The following is a 12,404-nucleotide window of genomic DNA, read 5'->3' as shown; positions in this document are numbered from 1 at the left end:
TACACTTTCTAATTATATCTGGATTTTAATGAGAACAAAATTTAATGTAGAATGAGAATGCTAATGTTGGTGTTATTCATATGGTTTTCATTGTAAGGTGATCTTCAAACTAGACAAATCTCGTGCCTAGTGTGTACCTCTCCACCTATTTATTGCTCAAAATTATTTATTCCAATTAACGCCATTTAAGTACTTTATATTACAGTGTGTGTGTTTATTTATTTATTTATTCATTTTAGTGCTGTCAAATGATTAATCGCGATTAATCGCATCCAAAATAAAAGTTTTTGTTTACATAATGTATGTTTGTGTACTGTGTATATTTATTATGTATATATAAACACACACACATAGTATATATTTTGAAAATATTTACATGTGTATATATTTATATATTTATATTCTTATATTTTATATTATATATAAATATATTTAATATATAAACATAACATATTTTTCTTAAATGTATACATGCATGTGTTTGTAATTATATATACATAATAAATATAGACAGCATACACGCATATATTATGTAACCAAAAACTTTTATTTTGGATGTGATTAATCGTGATTAATCATTTGACAGCACTAATTCATTTATTTTCCAGTTTTCAGCTATATTGCTGCTTGTGTTTATTTCAACAAGACTCCCAAGTGTCTTCATTTAAAATAAACCATGACTGTAGTCTGAAGCATTAATAAACTGGAATAATTAGTCAAGTCAATTCACCTTTATTTATATAGTGCTTTTAAAAATACAGATTGTATCATAGCAACTGTACAGCATTAATTAGGAAAATAGTGTGTCAATAATGCAAAATGACGATAGTAAACACTCATTTTTCAGTTAAAGGCAGTTCATCATTGAATTTCATTGATGTCATCATCCAGCTCAGTTCAGTTTAAATAGTATCTGTGCAATCAAATCAACGATAGCGCTGGAAATGAAGTGTCCCCAACTAAGCAAGCCAGAGGCAACAGCGGCAAGGAACCAAAACACCATCGGTGACAGAATAGAAAAAAACCTTGGGAGAAAGCAGGCTCAGTCGGGGGGCCAGTTCTCCTCTGGCCAGACGAAACCAGCAGTTCAATTCCAGGCTGCGGCAAAGACACATTGTGCAGAGGACTCAATTGGTTCCTGTGGTCTTGTCCCGGTGGTTGTCTAGGAGACAAGGTCTTTACAGGGTATCTGGGGCTCATCTAGTTGTCCTGGTCTCCGCTAACTTTAGGGGCTGTAGAGGTCCTCTCTAGGTGCTGATCCACCATCTGGGCTGGATACGTACTGGATCCGGGTGACTGAAGTGACCATCTAATCTGGATACAGACTGGATCTGGTGGCTACGGTGACCTCGGAATAAGAGAGAAACAGACTAATATTAGTGTGGATGCCATTCTTCTAATGATGTAATAAGTACACCGGGTGTTCCTGGTTCCGGTTGACCTAATTAATTCAGCCTAAAAATCCTTTAATGGATTTGAATATTAGAAATGTGTTAGTGTGTTATGTGTAAACCAGGTTGAAGAGATGGGTCTTTAATCTAGATTTAAACTGACAAGAGTGTGTCTGCCACCCAAACAGTGTTAGGTAGGTTGTTCTAGAATTTGGGCACTAAATAGGAAAAGGACCTGCCATCCGCAGTTGATTTTGAAATTCTAGGTATTTTCAAATTGCCAGAGTTTTGAGAACACAGCGGATGTGGAGGATTATAATGTAACAAGAGCTCATTCGAATACTGAAGTGCTAAACCATTCAGGGCTTTATAAGTAATAAGCAAGATTTTAAAATCTATACGATGTTTAATAGGTAGCCAGTGCAGTGTTGACAGAACCGGGCTAATATGGCCATACTTCCTGGTTCTAGTAAGAACTCTTGCTTCTGCATTTTGGACCAGCTGGAGTTTGTTTATTAAGCATGCAGAACAACCACCCAATAAAGCATTACAATAATCTAACCTTGAGTTCATGAACGCATGGATTAACATTTCTGCATTTGACATTGAGAGCATTGAGATGGAAAAATGCAGTTTTACAAATGCTAGAAACTTGGCTCTCTAAGGAAAGATTGCTATCAAATAGCACCTATAGGTTCCTAACTGATGATGAAGAATTGACAGCAGCCATCAAGTCTAAGACAGTGTTCTAGGTTATTACATGCAGTGTTTTTAGGTCGTATAATTAACACCACTGTTTTTTCATAATTTAGCAGTAAGAAATTATCCGTCATCCATCCTTTTTTTATATCGACTATGCATTCCGCTAATTTTTCAAGTTGGTATGTTTTGCCGGGCCACGAAGAAATATAGAGCTGAATATCATCAGCATAACAGTGAAAGCTAACACCATGTTTCCTGATGATATCTCCCAAGGGTAAAATGTAAAGCGTGAAGAGTAACGACCCTAGTACTGAGCCTTGAGGTACTCCATACTGCACTTGTGATCGATATGATACCTCTTCGTTCACTGCTACAAATTGATGGCGGACATATAAGTACGATTTGAACCATGCTAATGAACTTCCATTAATGGCAACAAAGTTTTCTAGTCTATTCAAAAGAATGTTGTGGTCAATAGTGTCCGATAGCACTAATAGAGAGATACAACCATGATCAGACTGGAATCCTGACTGGAAATCCTCACAGATAGCATTTTTCTCTAAGAAGGAATATAATTGTGAGGATGCTACCTTTTCCATTATCTTGGACAGAAAAGGGAGATTCGAGATCGGTCTGTAATTAACTAGTTTTTGGGGTCAAGTTGTGTTTTTTTGATGAGAGGCTTAATAACAGACAGTTGAAGGTTTTGGGGACATATCCTAATGACAATGACAAATTAATAATAGTCAGAAGAGGATCTATGACTTCTGGAAGCACCTCTTTTAGGAGCTTAGATGGAATAGGTTCTAACATACATGTTGTTGGTTTAGATGATTTAAAAAGTTTATACAATTCTTCCTCTCTTATAGTAGAGAATGAGTGGAATTGTTCCTCAGGTGATCTATAGCACACTATCTGATACTGTAGCTGACGGCTGCATGGTTACAACTTTATCTCTAAAAGTATCGATCTTGGAAGTAAAGTAGTTCATAAAATCATTACTGCTGTGCTGTTGGGAGATGTCAACACCTGTTGATGCTTTATTGTTCATTCATTTAGCTACTGTATTGAATAAATACCTGGGGTTATGTTTATTTTCTTCTAATAGAGACGAAAAGTAATCAGATCTAGAAGTTTTTAATGCTTTTCTGTAGGATAGGCAGTGTTGGGCAAGCTACTTGGAAAATGTAGTAAGCTAAGCTAACAGTTACTCTTCATTAAATGAAGCTTCACTACACTAAAGCTACAGCCCTGTGAAATGTAGCAAGCTAAGCTACAACAACACGGCAAAAGTAGTTTACCACATCTAAGCTATTTTTTAAAAAAAATCATTTTTATATTGAACCAGCATCATACCAAGTCAATGCTCTCTCAGTGATCAATACAAACTGTCAGTCAAGCAGATAGACAGGCGTAATAGTTCAGTTTAGTTGTTTATTCAACAGCTGTTCCAAATCAATTTTGGCAACAAAAATCAGTCTTAACCATCTTCAAGAATCAAGAAATAAAAGACTTGCACTCTAAAAAAAAATATTTATTTACTAACTGCTTGTTTTCTTAAAAAAAAAAAAAAAAACAAAAAACACTTGCTTCTCTAATCTTTTTGTATTCTATCTTTGTTTTATTTTTATTTATTATACAATTAACAAAAGCAAAAAAGGCCTCTAAATTAAAAAAAAAAAAAAAACCTTGCTACGTGTACTGCGTTAAGCTAACTGAGACTTTTTATAGCACTTATATATCATTGCTCTTTTGTTGATTTTGATTTCTTCCATTGTGCTCATTTGTAAGTTGCTTTGGATAAAAGTGTCTGCTAAATCACTAAATGTAAATGGTACCCTTCACAATAAGGTTCATTAGTTAACATTAGTTAACTAGTGTAGGTAACACGAACTAAGAATGAACAATACTTTCAACATTTACTAATGCATTATTAAAATCAAGCTGTGTTTGTTGTCATTAATTAATGCACTGTGAACTAACATGAACTACAAATGAACGACTGTATTTTCATTAACAAAGATGAATAAATACTGTTGTAAATGTATTGTTCATTGTACGTTCATGTTAGTTACATTAGCTAACATTAATGAAATCTTACTGTTCTGTATAGTGTTACCATACAGATGTATAGGCCTACAAATAACTTAGGCTACGTTTATTTGCATCGTTGCGTGTGTCATTCATTATATTATTAACGTTTCACCAAAATCAAGTTTAAATACTAAGTTTTTGAATGTTTCGAATGTTTTTCCCCCGTCATTAACGCCACATTCGAAGGCAGTACGGGCATCTACGGGCATCATGAACTTGCAGGTTGTACAGTTTTCTGTCGCTATGTGGGCGCTCATAGTTTTTTTTTCTGTTATTTGGCCAAAGTATCATATTATAAAAGATTCAGCGCTTCTCACAAGCTATCTGACTGTAACTTCACAACAAATGCTAAGACACTCTTCTCCGCTCCTCAAATACAAAAATCATTAGCCTTGATAAATATAGTGTTTCTTGAGTAAAGAGAACGCTGTACTTATTGAATGCTGTACTTATTCAATCAACAGTTATTTTATTTACCTTCATACTGCAAACAAACTAAGATCCTCCAAACTGCGCGCCGCACTTCATTCATGAGAGAGGCGGGAAAGAATAATGAGGTTTGACTGACAGTTTGAGGAGCCAATGACGTTACGAGGTTTAGTGGTGGTGGCGTCACTTTTACTGGTCCAGGATCAGTGATCCTTAGCAGTTATATTTCCGATTTGAGCGTGAGTTTCAGAAATGCTTTGGATAATGTAACGTCAGCTTTTGTTGACGCTACCACGCTACTTGGTCAAAAAAAGAGCTTAGCTACTGAAAAGCTATTTGATTAAGAAAGCAGCGACGCTACCACCACGATACTAAGAAATGTAGTTAAACTACTAGCGTCACTACTTGTAGCGACGCTACTGCCCATCACTGAGGATAGGTTACTTCCCCGCCAAGCAATACAAAATACCTCTAGTTTTGTTTTCCTCCAGCTGCGCTCTATTTTCCGGGCTGCTCTCTTTAGGGTCAGAGTGTTTTGCTTAATCTTCATTAAGCGTAAAGGAGTTGCTGTATCTAAAAAACTCATGCTTTTCTTCTCTGAACAATTGATTTTCCATATGTCTCAAACAGTCGGAAAGGAGCTTCATCAGAGAAAATAACTTTGCACCAGTCTTCTGCTGTCCAATTCTTGTACTGTACTTTCTGAAGAATTTCAGTCTGTCCTTGATGTTTTTCTTGGAGAGAAGTGGCTTCTTTGCTGCCCTTATTGAAACCAGGCCATTGTCCAAAAGTCTTGGCCTCACTGTGCGTGCAGATGCTCTCACACCAGTCTGCAGCAAGCTCTGCACTGGTGGTGACACGATTTCGTAGCTGACTCCTCAGGAGGAGACGGTCCTGGCGCTTGCTGGACACTCTGGGACGTCCTGAAGACTTCTTCACTGCAGTCAAACCTCTCTCCTTGAAGTTCTTGATTATCCAGTAAATGGTTCTTACAGGTGCAATATTCTTCGTAGCTATTTCTTTGCATGTGAGGCCATTTTGATGCAAAGTGATGATGGCTGCACATGTTTCTTTGGAGGTAACCATTCTTAACAACTTTAATAGAAATCAGTCAATGCTACTTTAATAGCAATCAGTCTGCTCTTACAATCTATTTAGTATGATAGTGATTTCACCTGACTAGTACTCATTCACACGTTCACATTTGCTGTTGACATGATTAGTCAATTAATGTTAGTTGGTCATTTTGTGTCAGGATCAAAGAAATTGTGAAATTAGTTTTTTTTTTTTTTTTTTTTTTTGAAAAGTAACCTTTTAGCAGTTATTTAAAATGCATCTGATCAATCTACACAATAATCTAGAAACAATGTGAATGAACACAACCGCTTAAGCTGCAAACTTTGCAAAACACAAAATGTATGGCACTGCCAAAACTTTTGGCGACGACTGTACATGTACAAAAATCTGTACACACATGTAACACCAAAACCCAACAGGAAGTCAGTTATTTTGAATATCCTGTATGATTTTTGTGCCGTTTTGCCATTTCCAGGCCTCGTACTTTGATGAACTCCTCCTACAGTTTTAATCAGATCATTTTCAAATTTGGTGAGGGTTATAAGGCTTTTGTGACATTAAATTATGAAGATCTTGAGTTTTGTCAAAGGGCGTGTCCCTGGCAGCCTGACAAAGTTTGATGTTTCGCCATGAAACAGGAACCAATGTACGATCTGCCCCAAATTTTACATGTTTCATAGTTGTTCTGTCCTGAACACATACCCATATTCAGTTCAGTATAGCGCCACCTGCTGGAAACAGGAAGTGTCATGGTTAACACTGTTATGGACTCCTAGAAACATATTAAAAAGCATCAACAAGTGTTAAATAGGCTGGCAACATGCTAGAAACATCCTAAAACATGCTAGCAACACTTAGCTAAATGCTAAAGCATGCTATTAATGCAGTGTAACAGAAAGTTGCTGTAACTCAGGCATGTAGAGTCCAATCATGCTAGGCCCAAACTTCAGTTAAGACAGCCATCCTATCTGAGGGATTATGAGGTCAGTGCAGTGCGACCAAATATATGTGGCCCCTAACGTACCAGCCCAGCACCACAGCCACCTAGAGAGGAAGATCGGAGCTCACAGCCTCATGTGAAGTGGAGTAGATCCCCCAAGGCACATAACGATTATTCACCAAGCTCTGAGATATACATCTATTCATCTAGCTATGATGACACAAGCCTAGGATGGCCACACACCCCTATGCCCTACACTGAGGAGGGAGCCGAGCCAAGCGGGCTACACCAAGAGAGCGTGCAGTACAGTTCCAGCTCACCTTATGACACTAGAAGGGAATCGCTTGAACTATCGGCCTAACAGCCGATGGAAAGTGCAAGGAGCAGTGCCCTCAGTGCAAGGAGCAGTGCAGTGAGATTAATTCACTGAGCTATGGCCAATGCCTCCCTTTCCATTACCAGCTGACTCGTTAGCGCCAGGGGAAGAGGATGGTGAAGTGGAGCTGCCTTCTTCCAACTACCCTCCAAAGTCGGCAGCTGTCGAGGAGCAGCGAGTGGTCATTGTCATAGACCGAATGATGAGTGAGTTACAGCTCATGAGGGACAGTATGACATCCAGCATCACAGCTCACACTCGTCCACATTCGACACCTTGAATCCTGGATCTCCCTCAGCCTAAACGAGGTCCTCAACAGTATGATGTCTGGTCCCCAACCTTGAGACCAGGATCCTACCTGCCCATCTCACGTCGGCAGCCCAGTGTGTATCACACCAATTCAGGATCCTTAACTCAGCACCCAACTAGGCCTGATATGAGCCAACCACATACCGCCAGAGGCAGACCATTCTCATCAGTATCTGCAAGTCAGGTAGAAAGAGAGTATAGGGGGCCGGTGCCGAAAATTCCTCTGTTTATCCATAACGATCTAATAGAGTCCTCTCAGCTAAAATTAGCTCCGTTCAATCTGTTACCTGCGGATCCTCCAGAGCTTTCCAAGTATCAGATACATGTGGATCATGTGAAACTCGAAGAAACCTGTCTCATTGCCAACTCTTTCATTAACTCACCTAGGCCATACACGGACACCATGGCAGCCTTGACTGAGAAGTTTAGCCAGCCGCACCATGTAGCCTTGAAGCGGATTGCTGCAGTGATGGATTCACCCGTGATTAAGAGAGGAGATACAGCAGCCTTTGAGAGAGTCTCCTCGACGTGCAGTCACTTGTAAGTATGCTGCGGACATCATTAATTAAGCATTAACTTCTCATGACTTCATCATGTTTGTGACCCCTCAACTAAAGTAGTGACTTGGTCCTTTGGAATACTGATAAACAGTGTGTTATTAATGATGGCATAATTGTGAAATGACATGAATATGAACATGAACGTTCAAACTTTTGCACACAATGTACTGGACACAAAGGGACTTTGATAAAAACGTTCTGCTTTATTCTTAAACAGTATAACCCATTTAGATCAACAGCAATGCCTGGAAAGAGCTGAGAAGGAATTCAGTATATATACCATGAACTTTAACCCTTTAGAACCTAAAGTTAAATAGGCCATTTCACTCATTTTTTTTTTTTTTATTATAAAATTATAACACAGTGGTATCTTCAGAGTGTCATTTTTTTTTTTTTTTCAGAAAATTATTGGCTTTCAGGAAATTACAGTTGTTGTACATTATTGTGTGTGGTGTTTTAGTAAATATAATTTAATTAGAAAAAAACGTGAAGAAATTTTACTGCTTTTTATTAAAAAAAAAAATCTGAAAACTCATGAACGAAAAAATCTAATGCCTCAATATTGAAAAAGAAACTATAATACATATATACAAGTTTTTTTGGGACACAAGATTGCACAGTTTTCACTCAGGAGCCATTTGTTTTACCCCAGTTCTCCAGGCGTTTTTGGATCCTTCATTCCAGTTATTTAAATGTGGTGCTCTGAAGCAGTTCCTGTCTAACTGCAAGCATAGTCCCACATCACATGCTTGCATACATGAACGCATGTACACACACATACATATACATCTTGTGTGCAAACACAAACAAGAATGTGGTGAGAAATCTGGAGAGTAAGAAATTCGCATGGCCTGATGTATACCCTAAAGAAATAAATAAGTACGTAGGTCTGCTTCTCTGCCAAAAGTGAGGGACAATTTTCCAGCACTTCCTGGACATTGCAGTGACAAACACCTTCATTTTACACAAAGCCATGCATGTACACATGCACGCACTTATATTCACACACACGTACATGCACGTACACACATACACAAATATACAGATATACACATAAATGCATGCACGTACACACACATTCGCATACACACCATATACTGTATAATATACAGATACACATACACATGCACACTCACCTTTACACACATACATATATACACATTCACACACACAAACATACAGATAAACACATGCACACATTCAAACACACAAACATACAGACAAACATATGCACATACGCATGCAGCTACACACACATACACATATACACATGGACACACGCATGGCCTGATGTATACCCTGATGCGCACCTATACACTCACAGAGAGAGATGTGTATAGGGTGTGATTTATGCATTTACTTTGCTAACTAAGCTATCAGTCGTGTCGATCGTCGCGTACCTTGCCGTGACCAAGGACGTGTGATAAGAAGCGCGACACTTTCGTCACCCTCCTTCTCGCGTGAGAGCTACGTGACGTCTACGCCTTGTTGTCTGTAATACCTTTTGCCAGTTGTGTGTGTGATTTTGTCAAATGTCTTAAGATTAGCCTTGCCTTGTAGATTAGTGTTTTTTGTTTTGTTTTGTTCGGAGCAAAAAGAAACAAAAAAACCCTGCATGTTATATCATTTTAGCACCTCCAAATCCCCGAATATTTCATAACTTTCAGAACGTTGACAAAAATATGACTAGTAAAATTAAAATTACACTGCAATATAGCTAATCAATGAACTTACAATGTTATTTAGAAGTGCACTTGTAAAACAACAACCAGGAACAACCAATTCACAGCTTTCTTGTAAGCACCATATATGACTAATGGCACTAAAATAATGGCAGTATAAACCAAATGGAAAGACAACATTTTTATAAGTTTATGTGTTTTGTCCCCCAGAAAACCGTTAATCGAAAAATGGCTTAATGCATTAACACAGTTAAATCCAAAGGCCAAATTCTAAATTAACGATGGACCATGAGTAAATACTTCAATCATGTAATGTTTTAATAATTAATTTAGAAGTTTAGAAATTATAACATTCTAGCCTATATATTATACTGGAATGCATCTATACACACACATTCCAATTTTTTTAATGATTTCTCCAAAGTTCGCCTCATTTTACAGATATTTTATGTTCTCACTCCAAAAACCCATACACATTAAATAATTAACTCTAGTGTCACAGTGTGAACTCAAATAACACACAATTAGCAAGCATTCAGTAGCAAAACTGATGACACCAGTCAGAATCTCAGGATAGTATAAACAGGAGCACAGGTGACTGCTTTAAAAATGCATCCTAGCACTGGAGAGAGAGTTGAAAGAATCACACAGTGTAGTACAGTATAGTAACTATAATAACAGTACTTTCTTACAGCTACAGTGTTCTGAGTTGATCTCACTAGTGTTCACTGGGCAGGGAAGTTGTCTGCACTGTAAATTCTAATTAGTTATTTTAAAAAAAGCATGCAAACCGATTGCCTTGAAAAAAACAAGTAAAGTGAAATAAGAATAGTAATTTGTACTAACAAAGGTTTATTTAGTGTTGAAAAGTTACACTCAAGTTCTTGTAACTCAGAATCACTATTTTCAACAACTAAATGATTAAGTACAATATACTATGTGCATATTTCAAACAACTCATTTAAGTTTAGCTAAATCAAGTAACATTTCCTGCAACTTGGAATTTCTAAGTTGTATTTACTTGAATAGCAATCTAGTTTTAACCAATTGTATGGAGCGAATTTTGTGACAATATTCATCAAACAAATCCAGCGTATTGTAAATAAACAAAATCTGCTTTGCAAGTAAAAACTCGACTTTGAAACAAACGCAAAGTGATTTGCAAATGCAAAACTCTATTTGAGAGAAAATGTAGAGGTATGGACAAATATATGTAGTGTGCGTTACAACTGTGAGACTCATTTGTGAGGAAACTTGGCTTGAATTTTCTCACAAATGCATGCAGGCAGATATTCCCACATGCGTAAAAGCAGATTTTTTCACAAATGCAATTGAGCAACTATCTTTTCCAAAAACAGCAGATGGCGCTGTCCGTCAATTTATGCTAGTCCCCTGAGACCTGAGTCAATTTACACTAGTCTCTCGAGACCCAAAACACCTGTTTACCTTTTCAGGCCAAAATGATTTGTAATTAACCATTTAGATGTTTTCACAAAGCGACCCTACTAGTGTCAGTAAAATTCACAATAAGGGCTGTAAGGTTGGTAACATGATTGATTAGTTCAAAAATCAGTAGTGACATGGCTAAACATTTAACTAGGCGGTCTTTATGTTTGATTAGTTGATCCATTCTCCATACCTCTTATCCTCTGTAGGATCATGGGATATAGAACATATACATGTTGATAAAATTGTTCAATGTATAACAAAAATATTGTGTACCAAAAATTAAAGCTTAGATAATTTAATTTAGTATCAGATATAGCAATATCACCCAAGAGGTCTGTGGTGTAATTAAGAAAGTTACAAGAGACTGTTTAATGTAGAATGCCTTTATTTTGAAGGTGTGTGTTTTATTTTGTAATTTAGATTTCCTGTTAGTGAGATCATTTCCTGTTGTGCTGTTGTTGCAGTCATGTTGAAGAAGTACATGTTGTAGTTAATGCCATCTCTATCCATCCGTCTTTGTTTGTTCATGGGGGCATCGTCAGTGAGTATATTTAATTTAATAACTTAAGACCCAATTAAGGAGTAATATATTATTTGTTTTGTGCTGAATATATTTTTGTTTACTTATCTGTATTTGTTATGTGTTTTGTTATTTCAGTTTTACCTTTTCTTCATTAAAATTACCTGCCAAGTACAACACATCGCCTGTTCATTGGAGGAAAACTTTTTGAAGGAACGAGTTTAGCTTGCTGTTTCATGTTAGATGAGAACAGTATAGTAAAATGACGTCCTCTGAGAAGAAGATGGATTCAGAGAAAGAACCTCAGTCTCAAGTTTCAATGAATGAGACCCCAAAAATACAAGACAATAAGAAGAACACTGATGCAAAATCACACACATCAGCTAGTGCACGTCGATCTACGCGTTCTCAACTATCTATGGTCAACGTGGCTGCTGCTACGGCACGGGCAGAGGCGGAAGCAGCAAAAGCCAGAGCCTCCTTCATCAGAAAGGAAATGAACATTAAAATCGAAAAAGCTCGTCTAGAGGCAGAATTAGATGCGCTCAAGCAGGAAGCAGAAGCAGAGGCAGCTATAGCGAAGGCCATTGTCATGGAAAATGCTGCTGTCGAATTAAGCTCTCATGGGAGCCAGCGGGACATTGAGTCATTACCATCGCAAAGTCCACAAGACAAAGTGAGTGAATATGTGGAAAGGCACTCACGAAGGGATGATTCTCACCCAGATGAGCAGTTTGATATAAGCCAACAGAGGCCATCTGCCCTGTTAACTTTGGATGAAGAACGCGGATCCATTTGTAAGGCATTTGAGTCCCTCAGTCTTAAACCACACCACTCTTATGGAGATTGTGAGATGCCAAAACACTCAAGCCCAC

Source organism: Cyprinus carpio, unplaced genomic scaffold (assembly GCF_018340385.1).
Source record: "Cyprinus carpio isolate SPL01 unplaced genomic scaffold, ASM1834038v1 S000006643, whole genome shotgun sequence".
Lineage (NCBI taxonomy): Eukaryota > Metazoa > Chordata > Actinopteri > Cypriniformes > Cyprinidae > Cyprinus > Cyprinus carpio.
This window is presented reverse-complemented; position numbering follows the sequence as displayed.